Consider the following 22010-nt stretch of genomic DNA (forward strand, 5'->3'; position numbering starts at 1 on the left):
TCAGACAACAAAAAGAAATTAAAGGCATCCAATTTGGTAAAGAAGAAGTCAAACTATCACTCTTCGCAGATGATATGATACTATATGTGGAAAACCCAAAAGACTCCACTCCAAAACTGCTAGAACTTGTCCAGGAATTCAGTAAAGTGTCAGGATATAAAATCAATGCACAGAAATCAGTTGCATTTCTGTACACCAACAACAAGACTGAAGAAAGAGAAATTAAGGAGTCAATCCCATTTACAATTGTACCCAAAACTATAAGATACCTAGGAATAAACCTAACCAAAGAAACTAAGAATCTATACACAGAAAATTATAAAGTACTCATGAAAGAAATTGAGGAAGACACAAAGAAATGGAAAAATGTTCCATGCTCCTGGATTGGAAGAATAAATATTGTGAAAATGTCTATGCTACCTAAAGCAATCTACACATTTAATGCAATCCCTATCAAAATACCATCCATTTTTTTCAAAGAAATGGAACAAATAATCCTCAAATTTATATGGAACCAGAAAAGACCTCGAATAGCCAAAGGAATATTGAAGAACAAAGCCAAAGTTGGTGGCATCACAATTCCGGACTTCAAGCTCTATTACAAAGCTGTCATCATCAAGACAGCATGGTACTGGCAGAAAAACAGACACATAGATCAGTGGAACAGAATAGAGAGCCCAGAAATAGACCCTCAACTCTATGGTCAACTAATCTTCGACAAAGCAGGAAAGAATGTCCAATGGAAAAAAGACAGCCTATTCAAAAAATGGTGCTGCGAAAATTGGACAGCCACATGCAGAAAAATGAAATTGGACCACTTCCTTACACCACACACGAAAATAGACTCCAAATGAATGAAGGACCTCAATGTGAGAAAGGAATCCATCCAAATCCTTGAGGAGAACGCAGGCAGCAACCTCTTCGACCTCAGCCGTAGCAACATCTTCCTAGGAACAACGGCAAAGGCAAGGGAAGCAAGGGCAAAAATGAACTATTGGGATTTCATCAAGATCAAAAGTTTTTGCACAGCAAAGGAAACAGTTAACAAAACCAAAAGACAACTGACAGAATGGGAGAAGATATTTGCAAACGACATATCAGATAAAGGGCTGGTATCCAAAATCTATAAGGAACTTAGCAAACTCAACACCCAAAGAACAAACAATCCAATCAAGAAATGGGCAGAGGACATGAACAGACATTTCTGCAAAGAAGACATCCAGATGGCCAACAGACACATGAAAAAGTGCTCCACGGCACTCGGCATCAGGGAAATACAAATCAAAACCACCATGAGGTATCACCTCACACCAGTCAGAATGGCTAAAATTAACAAGTCAGGAAATGACAGATGCTGGCGAGGATGTGGAGAAAGGGGAACCCTCCTCCACTGTTGGTGGGAATGCAAGCTGGTGCAACCACTCTGGAAAACAGCATGGAGGTTCCTCAAAGTGTTGAAAATAGAACTACCCTATGACCCAGCAATTGTACTACTGGGTATTTACCCTAAAGATACAAACATAGTGATCCCAAGGGGCACGTGTACCCGAATGTTTATAGCAGCAATGTCTACAATAGCCAAACTATGGAAAGAACCTAGATGTCCATCAACAGATGAATGGATAAAGAAGATGTGGTTTATATACACAATGGAATACTATGCAGCCATCAAAAGAAATGAAATCTTGCCATTTGCGACGACGTGGATGGAACTAGAGCGTATCATGCTTACTGAAGTGAGTCAATCGGAGAAAGACAACTATCATATGATCTCCCTGATATGAGGACATGGATAAGCAACATGGGGGGTTAGGGTGATAGGAGAAGAATAAATGAAACAAGATGGGATTGGGAGGGAGACAAACCATAAATGACTCTTAATCTCACAAAACAAACTGGGGGTTGCTGGAGGGAGGTGGGATTGGGAGAGGGGGAGCGGGCTATGGACATTGGTTAAGACTATGGACTCTGAAAATCAACCTGAGGATTTTGAAGGGTCAGGGGTGGGAGGTTGGGGCAACCTGAGGGTTTTGAAGTGTCAGGGGTGGGAGGTTGGGTGAACAGGTGGTGGGTAATGGGGAGGGCACGTTTTGCATGGAGCACTGGGTGTTGTGCAAAAAGAATGAATACTGTTATGCTGAAAAAATAAATAAAATGAAAAAAAAAAGAGAGAATTCTTAGAAGGCAAATTTATGAATCAGTGAAGCACAACACATATTCGCCAGCTGATTTCAAAAGCACAAATGCAGTTCCAGCAACCAGTGCTCTAGCATTTTATCCCATTTGCTTAAGACCTAGGTGACCAACAAATTTAATTCCATTTGTCATTCAAGCAACACTTCACAGTTTCTGGTTACCAAAGACATTGAGAGCTACTTTAACAATTACCCATTAAGACCCTGAGACAGAAAATTAACCATCAGTTTAGTCATCTCTTTGCTAACAGATTTAACATTCCCCCTGGGCCCACTCCACTTCAGATGCCATGCTCTCCTGCGAGCAAGGGGGAGGGGCTAGGCAGTCTACATCCGGCCAGAAAAGACAGGAACTTCCCCAAAACAAAGGGAGTTTCAGCAGCTCCTTGGGAATATTCCTTAAAGTCTCTGTCTTGAGTTAGACTAACCACAGTTGGCTCAAGTTATAGGCATTAAAAGTCAGAGTCCCCTCACTCTCTGTTTGCCCCATTTCTTCAAAGACAGCAAAGAACACAACCAACAGCAACAAAACAAGACAAAGATAACTGCAGGCCCAGTGGTCCTGCCACCAGTGGGGATTTTTTAGGGCGACTCGAACCCCCTGGCTGCTTAGCGGTACTCAAACCCCCTGGCCACCTAGTAGGACTCAAACCCCTTGGCTGCCTAGAGTGACTCGAACCCCCATTGACCACACAGGGGGACTCGAACACCCTGACTGCCTAGGAGGACTCGAACCCCCTGGCGATCTAACATTGGAAGGATGGGGATCCCCGTATCCATTCCAGCCTTGGGGAGCATGGCTGCATTGAGCTTCTCCCTGGTGGACCATCTCCTGATGCTCCACAACCAGACAGACAGAAAGGATCCCATGATCTTACCTCCGGGGGCTTTTCCCAGAAATTCTGATGCTGGCTCAGTTCTCATGGTTTGATCCTGGACAAGCCCCCAATGATGGGTACATAATCAAAGAAAGGAGACTGATAGAAAGCGAAGGCTAAGCAAAGTTTTATTTTGCGCCAAGCATCGAGAATCAAACTGACAAGTGAGGGCTGTCTCTTGCAACAAGGCGACCCCTTCCAGCCTCACAGACTAACTTTTATTGAGGTAGTTTAGCTGGGCTATACACAGGTGGCCAATGATATTACATTGCATTACCCAGAGAAAACTGCACAGTCATGCTAGGTCTGCCACACACAGAAAAAACTGCTAGGTAACACACAGGTGGCCAGTTGAATTTCAATTTACCCTAGTAGATATATGTGCGCCCCACTGATTGTATGTCATCACCTGGCCTGACCTGCCCTTGTATATAGGTTTTGCAAATAAGTTACTCTGGGAGGGGCGGGGTCAATCTAAGTTCACTGCATAAACACAAAGTGACTTCCTCTGGTTAACCAGGCCCTTACAGTCTGTAGACACAAAATTGGGTTGGGGTTAGGGGCAAAATGATGGCAGTCCCAGTACGCAGACACTGAGGACAGCTCTTCCGGATTTAAAATTAGAGCAGCTGGGAAGTGATAGCGCAGGTTTTCTGTCTGGATTGTGTGTCTAGGATGGCCATGGAATATAGGGGTGGCCTCATGGGGCCTAGGGAGATTCTTTCTCTCTGGGGATTCTGCCCGGCTCCCAAGTGCTTGGTGTATTTCTAAGGGAAGGGAAGAGTGCTGTATTCCGTATCAGGGGTCCCGCCAAAACAGGGATTCCAGAGACGGGTTCTGGGTCTGCGTGCCTGGAAACCCCAAACGAGGCTTAGGATTTGGGCCTATGGACATGGCAGGTCTGGTATGCGGGCTTCTGATCCAGCTCCTATGGGGGATTGCTTTGAAAGCGGGCTCAGACTGAGGGTCAAAATGCCTGTTTGTGCCCAGCATGGCTCTCTTGAGTGGGCGTGATCTCATGGGCCATGCAGCTGGCTCCAGTTCTCTGGAGGGTTGGACACCCATCCCAACAACCAGGTTTCCTGCCATGGGGAAGGAGGAGTGCTCTTTGTGCTTCAGGTTCCTCCATAGGCAGGGATTTGAACTCAGGTCTGGGGACAGATGCCTGAATACCCAAGTTGGGTAGAGATGATGGCCTCGGACCATGGGAGGTCCCACCTGCAGGGTATGGGGCCTGCTATCTGTGTGTCAGACAGGAGGTCGGGACTCATGCTGTGTCAGACAGAGCATTAGTGCACAGGGTGGCCTCGGACATTGGGGTGCCTTCGAGGGCCAGGGAGGTTAAATCTCATGTGGGGTTTCTGGGCAGACCCATAGGGCACTTCTTCTTTCTAATGGGCAGGAAGAAGACTGTGTTGTGGCTCCAGAATTCCCAATCTGGAGGGCATGTGGGCCAAGAATGTGAAGATGGATGTCTGAAAACACAAGCTACGGTTCAGTTCGGTGCTGAGCACATGGCAGTTCCAATGTGCAGTGGATGATTTGAGATCTCCAGCACCTGAATAAGGGCGAGTGTCAGATGTTCATTCATGCTGGAGTTTGTGTCCATGATGGACAATTAAAGGAGGTGTGTTCTCATGAGGCCATGGAGGTTTTCCCACATTGGGTCTTTTGAACTGCTCCAAACAGCAAGGTGTCCTTCTGCGGGATGGGGGAGTATGGTTATATGGCTCTAGGGTCCCCTGTATGGAAAGATTGGATAGTAGAGCTCTCCTCATGGATGCTTGGAAAGACCACCTAGTGTTAGATTTGCAGCCGTAGAACATGGCAGATTCGATCTGCTGGCTCTGAGGTGAAGTGCCCAGGGGGCTGAGGTGACAGGGGATCTGATGCTGACATGTTGCAATGCTGGTTTGTGTACAAGGAGACCTTAGAATGTGGCGGTGGTCAGTGGTCATGCAGGATTCTCCTAGACTGAGGGTTTGACACACCTCCCAAGAGCAAGTTTTCCTTCTGGGGACAGGAGGGGTTCTGTTGTGTGGCTCACAGACCACATGGTGGACATTGTGTTGGCCTTCCTGAAAAGGCCTCTGTGGACACATACCTGAAAACCTAAGCTAGGGTTCTGATGAGGGCCTAGGGGCATCCCAGTTTCAATCTTCTGACTCAGGGCCATTGACCTGGGTGTCTGCCTGGATGTAGGTGCCGAGAGTAGGTCGGACTGCGCATTTTGGCGAGAGCGGCCTCGAAAATTGGGGTGGGCTCAGAGGCCTTGCAGGTGTCTCCTAATCTGGAGAGTTTGGGTAACTGTGAAGGGCAGAGTGTCCTTCAGGAGGGCAGGCCCAGTCGTGTGGTGTGGCTCCATAGTCCCCATTCTGGAGTGCATGGGGGCAGGGCGTTAGGGACAGAAATCGGCAAACACAAACTCACCTTAGCTGTGGGGAAGAGTGTATGGCAGGCCCCGTCTAGAGACCATGAGGGGAGCTCCTTGGGATATGAAATAATATGTGGTGGTAGATCAGGTTTTGTCTCTGGATTTTGTGTCAAGGATTGCTGTGGAATGTAGGGGTGGCCTTATGGGTAATGGATTATTCTTCCCCTCTGGGTAATTTGCCAGACTCCCAAGAGTCTGGGTTCATTCTGTGGGATGGGAGGAGTCCTTTTTTCTCTCTCTGGTGTCCCTCAAAAAGTGGGATTCCACAGCAGAGCACTGGGTACAGGCGACTGGAAAACCCGACCTCTGGTTAAATTTGGGTCCTAGGAGCATGGCAAGCCCCATATGAGGGCCCTTGGTCCAGCAACTGAGAGGCCTTATTTGAAAACGGGGCTCATGCTGAGGGTCTCAATGTGTGTTTGTGCCCAAGGCGGCCCTCAATCATAGGCGTGGCCTCATGGGACATACAGTATTCTCCTACTCTGAAGGTTTGACACCATCCTAAGAAAAGGTTTCCTACCGTGGGGAAGGAGGAGTTCTGAGTTGTGCATCAGGTTCCCCCCATGCAGGAATTTGAGATAAGGTCTAGGTTAGGATGCTTGAAGACCTGGTTGGGAAAGATGACGGACAAAGGCCATGGCAGGTCCGATGTGCTGGGTGTGTGGCCAGCTGTCTGGCTGTCTGATGGGATGTCTAGGCTCAGTCTATGTCAGACAGAGCATTAGTGCTCAGGGCAGCCTATGAAATGGGGTTTGGTCTAGGGGCACGAAGGTGGATCCTCATTGGGGTTTCTGGGCTGCCCCAAAGGGCAAAGTGTTTCTTCTTGTAGTCAGGCAAAGTGTTGCGTTGTGGCTCCAAATTTCCCCATTTGGAGGTCTGGGGGTAGGAATGTGGGGACATAAGTATGAAAACACAAACTAGGGGTAGGTTTCAGGCTGAGAGCATGGCAGGCCCACTCTGCAGAGGCGGAATCGTGACCTCCAGCATCTGAAGTAAGGGGCAGTATCAGACGTTGGCTCAGGCTTGTGTTTGTGTCTATAATGGCCCATTAATGAAGGGAGGGCCTCTTGAGGCCCTGGAGGATTTCCCACTCTGGGGGTTGTGACCCCCTCCAAACCGCAAGGTTTTCCTCTGTGGGGCAGGCGAGTCCACTTGGATGGCTCAACAATGCCCCATATGGAAAGATTCGAGAGTCGAGCTATAAGGATGGATACCTGGAAAACCCACCTCACATTCCCATTGGCTCCTTGGCACAAGGCAGGTACAATAAGCTGGGGGATTAACCAGGGGGATGAGTTGAAATGGACTCTCATGATGATTGGTCATAATGTGGATTTGTGTCCTTGGATGGTAGTATGAAGACACAATCTACACTTCAGTTCAGTGCTGAGCACACAGCAGTTCCAATGTGCAGCAGCTATTCCGAGATATCTAGCACCTGAGTAAGGGCGAGTGTCAGATGTCCGCTCAGGCTGGAGTTTGTGTCCATGATGGCTGATGAATGGAGGGGTGGTGTCAAGAGGCCATAGAGGTTATCCCAGGCTGGGGCTTGTGAGCTGCTCCAAACAGCATGGTGTCCTTCTGCAGGACAGGGGAAGTCTGGTTCAATCCCTCCAGGGTCCCCCATATGGAAAGGTTGGATAGCAGGGCTCTCCGCATATATGCCTGGAATGCCCACCTCACACTAACTTTGCAGCCAAGGAATAGGGCAGGTTTGAGCTGCTGGCTCTGGGGCAACGTTCCAAGGGGGATGAGTTGACAGGGTTCCAAGGCTGATGAGTCACAATGCTGCTTGCTGTCCAGGGAGACCTTAGAATGTGGTGGTGGCTTAGGGGCCATGCAGGATTCTCCTACGCTGAGGGATGGACCCAGCTCCCAAAAGCAAGGTTTCCATCTGGGGACAGGGTGGGGGGTCTGTTTTGTGGCTCAGGGACCACATGATGAACCTTATGGTGGTATTCCAGAACAGGCTTCTGGGGACAGATGCCTGATACACTTAGCTAGGGTTCTGATGAGGTTCTAGGTCCAGGTCAGGTTCAATCCTCTGACTCAGGGACATTGACCTGCATGTCTGCCTAGAGGTGGGTGCCTAGAGTGTGTCAGACTGCGCATTTTTGTCCCTAGCGGCCTACGAAATTGGGGTGGGCCCAGGGGCCTTGCAGGTTTCTTCTAATCTGGAGGATTTGGACAACTGTGACGGGCAGAGTTTCCTTCAGGAGGGCAGACCCAGTCTTGCGGTATGGCTCCAGAGGCCCCATCCTGGAGGGCATGTGGGCCATGGCTTTGGGGACAGAAGTCTGCAGACACAAACTCGGGTTAGGGTCAGGGTTGAGGTGATGGCACGCCTTGTCTACAACCCTGAGGGCATCTCCTCGTTATTTGAAATTTGGGCAACTGGGGGGCAGTAGTGCAAGTTTTTTTTGTCTGAATTGTGTGTCTAGGAGGGCCATGGAATGTAGGGGTGGCCTCATGCTGCCTTGGGAAATTCTTCCTCTCTGGGGATTCTCCCAGGTGCCAAGAGTTTGGTGTATTTCTGGGGGAAGGAAAGAGTGCTGCTTTCCGTCTCTGGGGTCCCACCCAAACAGGGATTCCAGACACGGGTTCTGGGTCTGGACATCAGGAGAACCTCCCTGAGGGTTATGATGTGGGCCTAGGGGCATTGCAGGCCCACTCTGCGGGCTCCTGGTCCAGATCCCGAGGGGGCATGTTTGAAAGCATGCTCAGGCTGAGGGTCACAATGCCTGTTTTTTTCCCAAGGCGGCCCCCCTGAATGGGCATGGTTTCATGGGCCATGCAGCTGGCTCCCACTCTGAGAGTAGGACATCCATCCCAAGAGCCAGGTTTTCTGCCATGGGGAAGGAGGAGTATTGTTTTGTGCTTCAGGTTCCCCCACAGGAAGGGAAATAATGAAGTGTGATATAGAACAGAAATTTACAGAGACAATCTGTAGAAACAAGGACCTCACAGGCAACAGGATGTCAATAAAAAACTTATTCTTTAATAATTACTCTCAATGTGAATGGACTTAAGGTTCCCATAAAACTGCACAGGAAAGGGAGACAAGATGGCGGGGAAGTAGGAGGTGGCTCCATTCCAACCTGTACCCTAAAGTGGGCTGATTACCTACCAAAGAACTCCAATCACCCATGAAATCAGCCTGAGATCAGAATTATACACGTCTGGATCTCTACAGGGGCAAAAGACGCCAGTGGGTAGGTAAAGAAGAGTGGGAACATCTGACTGATATCAGAAGATAAACAAAAGGGGGAGGGAGCCACTAGAGGCGACCGATTGGAAAGTAATACCCCAATACAAGAGTGCCCTGCGTCTGGGGACAAGCATTAACTTGGAGTCTGGTTGAAAGCACTCAAAAAAAGCAAAGGATCGTGGGGGAAAATTGTGGGAATCGGGGTGGTTAAGGACATGGGCTTAAGTCCCCGGACCCAGGAGAGCCTCCCCTGGTGCTAAGCCAGAGAGAGTGCAGTGGGGAAACCAGGTCTTGGTCCCTGAGCCATCAGCACGCCAGAGAATGCATGGCATCTGACTCCTGTGAGGGGCTGGGAGCCTCGCCAGATGGCAGAATGCCTCACCATGCTAGCAGAGCCTGAGATGAAGGCACCCCACACCCACCCCTGAGAGAGGTGCACACAGGCACTAGACTGGCACTCTTAGACCTGTGCCATGCTATCAGAGCCTGAGACGCACATGCCCCACATCCCCCCCTGGGAGAGGTGCACGCAGGGCCAGCCCAGTGCTCTTGGACCTGGAAAGACCAGGTACTCACAGCCCAGTCCAGCGGGAAAATCTCAGTGTGTGATCACTGCTTGGAACCTCTCTAGCAGTCTGGAGCTGCCCAGAGAGCCGCCGCTGCCATGGTTTTGGGTACAAGCAGGAGATCCTGCATCCCCAGGGACAGCGACTTGGAACCTGCTCTGCCAGCAGCTCTGAAGCACCCACACGGGAACAGACTAAGACTTCTCTCTGAGAGGGAGGTTGGGGTGCAGTTTTCGTTCCTCAAAACCCCCCAAAACCATCAAAAGCTGTCAAGGCGAGAGGAAAAAAAAATGAACAAACCAACATAAAAACCTCTAGAGAACAAAAGCCTCAAAAAACGGTTACCTCAGAGCCCACCCCCTTGAGCCCACCCCGCTTGAGGAGGACTTAACTCAAGGAACATCACTGACTGAAAACCCAAATGGCAGGCCCCTCCCCCAGAAAATCAACGAGGAGAGAAAAAAAAAAGACTACAAGAGAACAACCACCACTAATTCATAGATACAACTTTTATTTTTAACTCGTTCCCACAATTCTGGCTCTTTTTTTTTATAAATAATTTTTAACCTATTTACAATCACAGCGAGATGTGCAGTACATCAAATTCCATAATAACAGGTTAGAAAACCTGAATTTTTGATACATACACCTGTGTTTTTCTTTTTCTTTTCTATTTTTAATTTTTTTTTTTTGTAAATTTTAGTTTAGTTTAGTCTAGTTTGTTCTTCTTCTTTATTTATTTTCTAATATTCATATAGAGTTAAACTTCAAGGTAATCCCCTTTCCCCAATCAATGTTACCTCTATAGGTAAACCAATTTTTTTTTAAGATTTTATTTATTTATTTGACAGAGATCACAAGTAGGGAGAGAAGCAGGCAGAGAGAGAGAGAGAGGAGGAAGCAGGCTCCCAGCCAAGCAGAGAGCCCGATACGGGGCTCGATCCCAGGACCCTGGGATCATGACCTGAGCGAAAGGCAGAGGCTTTAACCCTCTGAGCCACCCAGGCGCCCCGAGGTAAACCAATTTTTAATCCCTTTTTATTTTAGGAAATTTGAATCCTTTAACAAAGATATCAAGATACATCCAGGAAGAATCAAAATAATGTTCTTCACCCACACTGAGAATTTATAACCACTCTACCAACATTTTCTTTTGCCAATGTTTCTGTGTATTTGTGTTTGTCCTGATAGTATATAAATCTTATACTTGGGGTTCTTTCTGACGAGGCTATTCCTTTTTTTTGGCATATATTTTTTTCTCTTGCCATATACTTTTATCAGTCTTTTTGTTTGTCTGTTTTCTCTGTATATTTCATAAATCTTACTGTGGGACCCATTTGGGCAGAGCCTTCTCTTTTATCTTCGCTTTTTTTCCTGTCTCTCTCTCTCTCTCTCTCTCTCTCATTTTTTCTTTTTCTATTCTTTTTTTGCTCGTTTGGGTGGGGAATTCTGATTGCTCAGAAGCGTTCCAGGGTGCACCTTGACTGCACCACAGTCAATACATCCAGCTACATCCGTTCAGACATCTCTAACCAAAATGAATAGGAGGAGTAATGCCCAACAGAAGAAAAATCAAAAGGATTGGCCTTCTGCAACAGAGCTAATGGCTATTGATATAGACAATATTTTGGAAAGGGAATTCAGGCTAACAATTATCCAGGCAATAGCTAGGTTGAGGAAAGCCATGGATGACCAACATAATTGATTAGGGCAGAACTGAAAGCCACAAGGGAGGATGTTCACAATGCTCTCAATACGTTCCAATCTAATCTAAATTCTCTAAAAGCTAGGGTAACTGAGACAGAAGATGGAATTAGTGATCTGGAGGACAAACAGATAGAGAGAAAGGATCAGGAGGAAGCCTGGAACAAAAAGCTCAGAAGCCATGAAAACAGAATCAGGGAAATAAATGATGCCATGAAACGTTCCAGTGTCAGAATTATTGGAATCCCTGAAGGGGAGGATAAAGAAAGAAGTCTAGAAGATACAGTTGAATAAGTTGTCCATGAAACTTTTCTCAATCTCACGAATGGAAACAGAGTTCATGTACTAGAGGCAGAACGGCTACCCCCAAGATTACAGATTCTCGACAGTCCTCAGGACACCTAATAGTAAGAATGAAGAATTATAATTGTAAGCAGACACTCTTGAAAGCAGCCAAGAAAAACCTCCTTACATACAGAGGAAAGTCCATCAGAATAACGTCAGAACTGTCCACAGAGACCTGGCAAGCTAGAAAGGGCTGGCAAGATATATGCAGAGCACTAAATGAAAAGAACATGCATCCAAGAATACTTTATCCAGCAAGACTGACATTCAAAATAGATAGAGAAATAGTTTCCAAGACCCTCAAGGCTTAAAAGACTATGCAATCACCAAGCGAACACTGCAGGAAATATTAAGGGCGGGTTCTATAAAAGATAAAAAATCCTAAAAATATCATTGAACAGAAATACAGAGACAATCTACAGAAAGAAAGACTTCAAAGTTAACATGATGTCAATAAAAACGTTATCGATCAATAATCACTCTCAATGGGTGAATGGCCTAAATGTGCCCAAAAAATGACATAGGGTTGCAGATTGGATGAAACGATAGGACCCACCCATATGTTGTCTACAAGAGACCCATTTTGAACCTAAAGATACACCCAGACTGACTGTGAAGGGATGGAGAAGCATCTTTCATGCCAATGGGCCTAAAAAGAAGGCCAGGGTAGTGGTTCTCATATAAGATAAATTAGATCTTAAACTAAAGACTGTAGTCAGAGATACAGAAGGACAGGACATCATTCTTAAAGGGACTATCCACCAAGATGATCTAACAATTGTAAACATCTACGCCCCCAATATCAGAGCAGCCAATTACATAAGACAACTATTAAACAAGATAAAGAGTCATATTGATATGAATATGTTAAGAGTAGGAGATCTTAACATGCCTCTCTCAGTAATAGATCATCGAAGCAGAAAATTAATAAACAAGAGCATTGAATGACACATTGGACCAGATGGACCTCATAGACATATACAGAACATTCCACCCTAAAACAACAGAATACTCATTCTTCTCAAGTGCACATAGAACCTTCTTCAGAATGGACCATATACTGGGTCACAAATCAGGACTCAACCTATACCAAAGGACTTACATTATTCCCTGTATACTCTCAGATCACAATGCTTTGAAACTGGAGCTCAATCACAAGAAAATTTTGGAAGGAACTCAAACACCAGGAAGCTAAAGAACACCTTGCTTAAGAATGCTTTGATCAACCAGAAGATCAAAGAATAACTGAAACAATTCTTGGGCACCAATGAGAATGAAGACACTTTGGTCCAAAAGCTATGGGATATAGCAAAGGCAGTCCTAAGGGGGAAATACATAGCCATCCAAGCTTCCCTCAAAAAAATTGAGAAATCCAGAACACACCAGCTGTCTCTACACTGTACGGAGCTGGAGAATCAACAAGAAATCAAACCACCTCCACACATAACAAGGGAAATAATGAAGATTACAGCAGGGACCAATGAAGTAGAAACCAGAGATACAGTAGAACATATCAATGAAACTAGAAGCTGGTTTTTTGAAAGAATCAATAAGATCGTAAAACATTGGCCACACTAATCCAAAAGAAAAGAGAGAAAGCCCAAATTAATAAAATTATTAATGAAAAGGGAGAGATCACAACTAACACCAAGGAAATAGAAACAATCATCAGAAATTATTACCAACAGTTATAGGCCAATAAGCTAAGCAACCTAGAAGAAATGGATGCATTCCTGGAAAACTATAAACTCCCAAAATTGAACCAGGAAGAAATTGACAACCTGAATAGACCGATATCTAGTAACAAGAATGAAGCAGTGATCAAAACCTCCCAAAGAAACAAGAGCCTAGGACCTAATGGATTCCTGGGGAATTCTACCAAACGTTCAAAGAAGAAATAACACCTATTCTCCTGAACCTGTTTCAAAAAATTGAAGCAGAAGGAAAACTTCCAGACCCTTTTTATGAAGCCAGCATGACCCTGATTCTCAAACCAGGCAATGACCACACCAGAAAGGAGAATTTCAGACCAATATCACTGATGAATATGGATGCTAAGATTCTCAACAAGAACATAGCAAACAGAACCCAGCAGCACATTAAAAAGATTATCCACCATGACCAGGTGAGATTCATCCCTGGGTTACAAGGATGATTCAACATTTCCAAATCAATCAATGTGATAGAACAAATCAATAATAGAAGAGAGAAGAAGTACATGGTCCTCTCAATTGATGCAGAAAAAGCAGTTGACAAAATCCAGCATCCAATCCTGATTAAAGTGTTTCAAAGTATAGGGATAGAGGGAACATTCCTGAACTTCATAAAATCTATCTATTAAAGACCCACAGCAAATATCATCCTCAATGGGAAAAAGCTCGCAGCCTTCCTGTTGAGATCAGGAACACAAAAACTATGCCCACTCTCACCACTCTAGGTCAAAATAGTATTAGAAGTCCTGGCAACAGCAATCAGAGAACAAAGAGAAATAAAAGATATCCAAATTGGCAATGAAGTAGTCAAATTCTCTCTCTTCGCAGATGACATGATACTTTATATGGAAAACCCAAAAGACTCCACCCCCAAACTATTAGAACTCATACAACAGTATGTGTTAATGTGGCAATAATGTGTTATAATATAACAATAATGTGTTAATATAAAGTAATGTGGCAGGATACAAAATCAATGTACAGAAATCAGTGGCTTTCTTATACACTAACAATGAAAATACAGAAAGGGAAAATAGAGAATTGATTCCATTTACTACAGCACCAAGAACCATAAGATCCCTGGGAATAAACCTAACCAAAGAAGTAAAGGATCTGTACTCAAGGAACTATGGAAAACTCATGAAAGAAACTGAAGACATAAAAAGATGGAAGACCATTACATTCTCATGGATTGAAAGAATAAACATTGTTAAAAGCAGACACATAGACCAGTGGAACAGAGTAGAAAGCCCAGATATGGACTTTCAACTGTATGATCAAATAATCATTGACAAAGTAAGAAAAAATATACAGTGGAAAAAAGCCGAATGGATAAGGAAGATGAGTTCCATATACACTATGGAGAATTATGCCTCCATCAGAAAGGATGAATATGCAACTTTTGTATCAACATGGATGGGACTGGAAGATATTATGCTGAGTGAAAATAGTCAAGCAGAGAGAGTCAATTATCATATGGTTTCTCTTATTTGTGGAGCATAACAGATAACATGGAGGACATGGGGAGATGGAGAGGAAAAGGGAGTTGAGGGAAATTGGAGGGGGAGATGAACCATGAGAGACTATGGACTCTGATAAACAACCTGATAGTTTTGAAGGGGTTGGGTGTGGGAGGTTGGGGGAGCCAGGTGCTGGGTACTATGGAGGGAATGGATTGCATGGAGCTCTGGGTGAGGTGCAAAAACAATGAATTCTGGTACGCTGAAAAGAAATTTTTAAAAAAAGTGGAAATAAGGAACAGAAAAACAGCTAGAAATGCTCTACTACTTAGCTATAAAATAAGAAACACTTTTCTTTGTCAGATTTTATTTTAATTCAAATTAGCTAACATACAGTGTAATATTATCTTAAGGTACAGAATTTAGTGGTTCCTCACTTAATGTAACATCACTTATATATAACACCAAGGGCTCATTACAGCAAGAGACCTCCTTAATACCAGTCACTGATTTAACCCATTATCAACCCACCTCCCCTCCAGCAGCCTTCAGTATTTTCCTGTAGTTATGAGTCTGTTATCTGGTTTGCTTCTCTTCACCCACCCATGTTCATGTTTTCTTTTTTTTTAATACTGAAATGTGAATAAAATCGTATAGTAATAAAAAAAGAATTAATAAGATTGATTATCCACTGGCCATACTTATCAAAAAGAAAAGAGAAAGGACACAAATAAATAAAATCATGAATGAAAGAAGAGAGATCACAACCAACACCAAAGGAATACAAACAATTATAAGAATCTACTATGAGCAACACTACACCAACAAATTTGACAATCTGGAAGAAATGGATGCATTCCTAGAGACATATAAACTACCACAACTGAACCAGGAAGAAATAGAAAACCTGTATAAACCCATAACCAGTAAGGAGATTGAAACAGTCATCAAAAATCTCCAAACAAACAGAAGCCCAGGGCCAGAGGGCTTCCCAGGGGAATTCTACCAAACATTTAAAGAAGAATTAGTTCCTATTCTTCTGAAATTGTTCCAAAAAATAGAAATGGAAGAAAAAATTCCAAAATTATTTTATGAGGCCAGCATCACCTTGATCCCAAAAGCAGACAGGATCTCATCAAAAAAGAGAATTACACACCAATATCCTTGATGAACACAGATGCAAAAATTCTCACCAAAATACTAGCCAATAGGATACAACAGTACATTAAAAGGATTATTCACCACGACCAAGTGGGATTTACTACAGGACTGCAAGGTTTTCAACATCTGCAAATCAACCAATGTAATATAATACATTAATAGAAGAAAGAACAAGAAACAAATGGTACTCTCAATAGATGCTGAAAAGGCATTCGACAAAGTACAGTATCCCCTCTTGATCAAAACTCTTCAGTGTGTAGGGAGAGAGGGCACATACTTCAGTATTTTTCATAGATGGCTTTGAGCCATCTATGAAAAACCCACCACAAATATCACTCTCAATGTAGAATAACTGAAATTTTTACGCTAAGGTCAGGAACATGGCAGGGATGTCCATTATCACCACTGCTATTCAACATAGTACTAGAAGTCATAGCTGCTGCAATCAGACAATAAAAAGAAATTAAAGGCATCCAAATCATCAAAGAAGTCAAACTATGACTCTTTGCAGATGATATGATACTATATGTGGAAATGCCTAAAGACTCCACTCCAAAACTGCTAGAATTTGTACAAGAATTAAGTGATGTGTCAGGATATAAAATCAATACACAGAAATCAGTTGCATTTCTTTACACCAACAACAAGACAGAAGAAAGAGAAATTAAGGAGTCAACCTCATTACAATTGCACCCAAAAACTTATGATACTTAGGAACAAACCTAACCAAAGAGGTAAAGAATCTATACTCAGAAAACTATAAAATACTCATGAAAGAAATTGAGGAAGACACAAAGAAATGGAAAAATGTTCCATTCTCCTGGATTGGAAGGACAAATATTGTGAAAATGTCATGCTACCTAGAGCAATCTACACATGTAATGCAATCCCTATCAAAATCACACCCATTTTTTTTTCAAAGAAATGGAACAAATAATCCTAAAATTTATATGGAACCAGAAAAGACGTCAAAAGCCAAAGGAATATTGAAAAAGAAAGCCAAAGTTGGTGGCATCACAACTCCGGACTTCAAGCTCTATTACAAAGCTGTCATCATCAAGACAGTATGGTACTGGCACAAAAACAGACACATAGATCAATGGAACAGAATAGAGAGCCCAGAAATAGACCCTCAACTCTATGGTCAACTAACCTTCTACAAAGCAGGAAAGATTGTCCTATGAAAAAAAGACAGCCTCTTCAACAAATGGTGTTGGGAAAATTGGAAAGCCAAATGCAGAAAAATGAAATTGGACCATTTCCTTACACCACACATGAAAATAGACTCAAAATGGATGAAGGATCTCAATGTGAGAAAGAAATCCATCCAAATCCTTGAGGAGAACACAGGCAGCAATCTCTTCGACCTCATCCATAGCAACTTCTTCCTAGGAACATTACTAAGGTCAAGGGAAGCAAGGGCAAAAACGAACTATTGGGATTTCATCAATCAAAATCTTTTGCACATCAAAGGAAACAGTTAACAAAACCAAGACAACTGACAGAATGGGGGAAGATAGTTGCAAATGACATATCAGTAAAAGGGCTAGTATCCAAAATATATAAAGACCTTATCAAACTCAACACCCAAAGAACAAATAATCCAATCAAAAAATGGGCAGAGGACATGAAAAGTCATTTCTGCAAAGAAGACATCCAGATGGCCAACAGACACATGAAAAAGTGCTCCACGACACTCAGCATCAGGGAAATAAAAATCAAAACCACAATGAGAAACCACCTTACATCAGTCAGAATGGCTACAATTAACAAGTCAGGAAATGACAGATGCTGGTGAGGATGCGGAGAAAGGGGAACACTCCTACACTGTTGGTGGGAATGCAAGCTGGTGCAACCATTCTGGAAAACTGCATGGAGGTTCCTTATATAGTTGAAAATAGAGCTAACCTATGACCCAGCTATTGCACTACTGGGTATTTACCCTAAAGAGAGAAACGTAGTGATCTGAAGGGGCACGTGCACCCAAATGTTTATAGCAGCAATGTCCACAATAGCCAAACTATTATATGGAAAGAACCTAGATGTCCATCAACAGTTGAATGGATAAAGAAGATGTGATATATATGTGTGTGTACACACACACACACACACACACACACACACACACACACACACTGGAATACTATTCAGCCATCTAAAGAAATGAAATTTTGTCATTTGCCATGACATGGATGGAACTAGAGGGTATTATGCTTAGCGAAATAAGTCAATTGGAGAAAGACAACTATCATATGATCTCCCTGATATGAGAAAGTGGAGATGCAATGTGGGGGTTTTGGGGGGTAGGAAAAGAATAAATGAAACAAGGGGGAGACAAACCATAAGAGACTCTTAATCTTGCAGAACAAATTGATGGTTGTGGGGGGGGAGGGGGGTTGGGAGAGGGTGGTGAGGTAATGGACATTGGGGTTGTGTGCTGTGGTGAATGCTGTGAAGTTTGTAAACCTGGAGATTCACAGACCTGTATCTCTGGGGTTAAAATACATTATATGTTTACAAAAAATTTATTTAAAAAATTTAAAAAGGTGGAGAGGATGCAATTCTTTTTCTCCAAATTTTGATAAAAAGAGTAAGAATAACTTGATATTTTTGTATAAGATTGTGGATTATATATGCAGTTAAATTTCTTTCTGCAAAGTTCAAAGTGAGTGTGTATTCAAATGTTAGCATCTTGATGTTGGCATCTTGGAATAGCTTAATGGCATTTAATCTCTCTGAAGTCTGTAATAAATTATATTATATGGCTGGGCATAATACTATTGGGTAAGAAATAGAACAGAGAGTGACTCAGGATTTGTGGGCTGAGTGGCCTTGTATTTGGTTTATCTCCCACAGCATTTTGATCTATTGTAGAACTTCAGAGACAAACTTTATATTATCCACATTTGATCCCAAGAGAATGCTCAAAACAGAAATGCTTTGTATGTGTGAGTGAGATCTTGAAAAATAAGAGACTGTCCAGACACATACTGCTGCTCACTTCATTTGAGAGACAAGGGCCAAATTGCCATTTTTTTTTAAACTTCACATGTTTATGGGAATAAAAAGTGGGGCAACTCTTTTCTCCACTCCTGATTTCTATGATGAGAGAATTTCCTTGAAAATTTCTCTCCACTTACACCACCTCCTCCCCTTCGTTAGTTCCCACAGAGAAGGAATAGCAGCTATGCTACTTGTATTCAAATCCCGCCAACACCTCTTAGTAACTATGTGACATCAGACAAATTTATTTTGTCTGTGCTTCCCATTTCTTACTTCTAAAATGCGGACATTTGTGATTTTTTATTTCTGAAGTTACTCTGTTGGATTGGGCCAAATACTATATGTAAAGTGGTTATAGCAATGTCTGTTCACAAAAACACTACGTTTTGTATTAGCCATTATTCCTCAAATTTGTCAATTTTCAATTGAATTTAACTAATTTAATTTTTAAATAATTTAAATAATTTAATTTAATTCAATCAACTTAAATAATACTTGTTCAAGTTTTGAAGATTGCTTGATTAAAGTGATTGAAATGAAATAGAGACTAATTTTTTTGCTGTTTATATGTTATCAATTTTCCTTAAATGATGAGTTAGTATGTCCCCTTGTTCATTATCTGAACATGAGAATGAGCAAACTGTAATATTCGAGAGCGTTTGTGAGCAGGAAATTCTAGAAATATTTAGACTTTCATGTAAGTATCCTTCCATTTATTAACCAATCAAAATTATTTGAGATGAATATTTGGGAGACGATTCTAGGTTTGGGGGTATAGGAGCAGGTATGAAATAGATTGCCAGGAGACTGGTAAAATCAATGAATTATGGAATTCTAGTAGATCTTCCAGATAACATTAAAGACCTACAGAAGACTAGCGGTCATGACAGAAAGTGATAATGAGGCTCAGGGGAAGCAATATTAAGTGAAGAATTGCATTTATATGGGGAAGGTATTTTGACAGGCACACATGATGGTCTTCACACCACCACTGGCAAGATCAAGAGTGGCCATAGAGCTTGGTGAGACTCTGTTAAGATGCTCTGGTATTCCTGGTAAGGTCCCCCAGTAAGACTACTACAGTTTCGTCCAGGCCCTTTAAATTAACACTTCGAAAAGATATTACTAAAATATCAAAAGACCATCACACCATGACCAAAACGGGATAGTTTAAGGAATGTTATCATACAGTCTATCAACATGGTCCACTACATCAGTGCATTTAGGGATATATTTGATATAACCATGTAATATAAATATGTTAATCTTTAAGAACTCCTAATAAAATTATAAACTGGAATGTAACAAAAGGCACCAAAACCACTTCATTTAAATCCAAGAATCATGCAGGAATATGCACCATCACCATTATTTTTCAGTGTGGCCTCAAAGTTTCTAGCAAATGCAATAATTCAATGAAATAAAGTAATATTTATAAAATATAAATGATGCTTATGTAGGTAATAACAATCATTGGTTATTTTATTTTTTTTATAAATAGAAACAAGGTAGCCTTGCTAAAAAAGAAATTGATAGAAAAATAATAACGTTCCTGGATATTTGATAAACAAAATTCAGCAATACAATAATGTTTCTTGTTTTAACAGATTTTATTTTATTTATTTGACAGAGGTATTACAAGTAGGCAGAGAGGCAGGCAGAGAGAGAGGGGGAAGCGGTATCCCTGCTGAGCAGAGAGCCTGATGTGGGGCTCAATCCCAGGACCCCGAGACCCTGGCCTGAGCTAAAGGCAGAAGATTAACCCAATGATCCACCCAGGTTCCCCTCAATAATGTTTCTAATTCAGCAGTAAAGTTTTAGGGGCAGTAAGAAGAGAAAACATCTTCCATTCATATTAACGACAGAAACTGTAAAATCTATGTGAATGCATTTACTAGTAAAGGCACAGGATCTACATGTATAATATCTCATTGGAAAACATAAAACACAATGAACCAATTAAATTCATATCATAGTCTTGAATAGGAAGTGTTAATACAATTAATATGTCAGTTGTTCCAAAATTAATAAGTAGATGTTAAGGTCATTTTTATATAAATGCAATAGAGCTGAACTTCTGGGGAAGGAAAGGAGTTTGAGAAGAACTGACATGTAAGGGACTTTATAGTTTCCATTAAAAAATAAATGCTTAAGATCATTGAGAAAATTTTGGAAAAGAATAGTGAACAAAAACTTTCTTATCAGATATCACAACACATTATAAAGACTCTGGAAGGCATCACTGGCATTGAAAGGGAAAGGAAAGCAGTGCAAACAAACTCGCGATTACAGAAATAGATCCTGGTATGTATGAGGAGAATACAAAAATGGAAATCATCCGTAAAATGCTACAATCAGTATTACCATCCTTATGATCATCAAGATCATCATTATATGATCCCAGTTATCATTATCATCATAACAACATAATGTACCAATACATAATTCCCAGCACTGAGTAAATTCATATTAATAATGTTTGAATGGAGCTGATACAATAGTGAGACATCAATAATTGACTGCATTTAATTTATTTATTTATTATTTATTTTTAAATTTCTTTTCAGTGTAACAGTATTCATTGTTTTTGCACCACACCCAGTGTTCCATGCAATACGTGCCCTCCCTTATACCCACCACCTTGTTCCCCCAATCTCCCACCCCCCACCCCTTCTAGACCCTGAGTTTGTTTTTCGGAGTCCATAGTCTCTCATGGTTCATCTCCCCTTCCAATTTCCCTCAACTCCCTTCTCCTCTCCATCTCCCCATGTCCTCCATGTTATTTGTTATGCTCCACAAATAAGTGAAACCGTATGATAATTGACTCTCTCTGCTTGACTTATTTCACTCAGCATAATCTCTTCCAGTCCCGTCCATGTTGCTATAAAAGTTGGGTATTCATCCTTTCTGATAGAGGCATAATACTCCATAGCGTATATGGATCAATCTTCCTTATCCATTCGCCCATTGAAGGGCATCTTGGTTCTTACCACAGTTTGGCAACCATGGCCATTGCTGCTATAAACATTGGGGTACAGATGGCCGTTTTTTCACTACCTCTTTATCTTTGGGGTAAATACCCAGTAGTGCATTGCAGGGTCATAAGGAAGTTCTATTTATAATTTCTTGAGGAATCTCCACACTGTTCTCCAGAGTGGCTGCACCAACTTTCATTCCCACCAACAGTGTAAGAGGGTTCCCCTTTCTCCACATCCTCTCCAACACACATTGTTTCCTGTCTTGCTAATTTTAGCCATTCTAACTGGTGTAAGGTGGTATCTCAGTGTGGTTTTAATTTGAATCTCCCTGATGGCTAGTGATGATGAACATTTTTTCATGTGTCT

The sequence above is a fragment of the Meles meles genome, chromosome 16 (genome assembly GCF_922984935.1).
Source record: "Meles meles chromosome 16, mMelMel3.1 paternal haplotype, whole genome shotgun sequence".
In the NCBI taxonomy this organism is placed as follows: domain Eukaryota; kingdom Metazoa; phylum Chordata; class Mammalia; order Carnivora; family Mustelidae; genus Meles; species Meles meles.